Source organism: Lolium rigidum, chromosome 3 (assembly GCF_022539505.1).
Source record: "Lolium rigidum isolate FL_2022 chromosome 3, APGP_CSIRO_Lrig_0.1, whole genome shotgun sequence".
NCBI lineage: Eukaryota > Viridiplantae > Streptophyta > Magnoliopsida > Poales > Poaceae > Lolium > Lolium rigidum.
The window spans coordinates 206,239,499-206,240,068 of NC_061510.1; positions in this window are offsets into that span (position 1 = coordinate 206,239,499).

A 570-nucleotide genomic window follows, 5' to 3' on the forward strand; every position below is an offset into this window, starting at 1 on the left:
TTACGATTCAAATTTGTTTGATGTCACTAAGAGGTTGTACGAGTCTTTTTGCTTTGCATTGGTGTTTGAACTTCTTTGGTCTATATTGTGCCACGAGACTCGCGATGATCTCTTGCGGTATGTTTTGGTCTCTTTGTTGACGTGGCTTCGGATGGAGAAACAAGTTTCCTCTTCTTTTTGTCTAAATTATCGAGTATGCTCAACATGTACATAATTGTACTCTGCATCCTTCGGTGAAGTCTGAAAACTTTGTGACCGAGGTGGTGCTAGAGTACATATCATCGACTGAACCTTTTGTAATCACCGGAACTCTGGCTTTTTTGAATCGACGGACAATCCTCATACATTACGGATATAGGAATAGCATGTACTAAGTGGTATTTTGTAGTCGGCACACCCCGCATGTCTACTGAATAAACAACGGGCACTCCTATTTCAGATATAGGAATTTGTTCTTCACATTGTTTCTTGTTTATATCTGCAGGCAGACATGATTCACCCTTGGTTACGTAAATGGAAACACATCCGGCATCCTTATACAGTTCCAGCATTTCTTCAACGTCAATCATG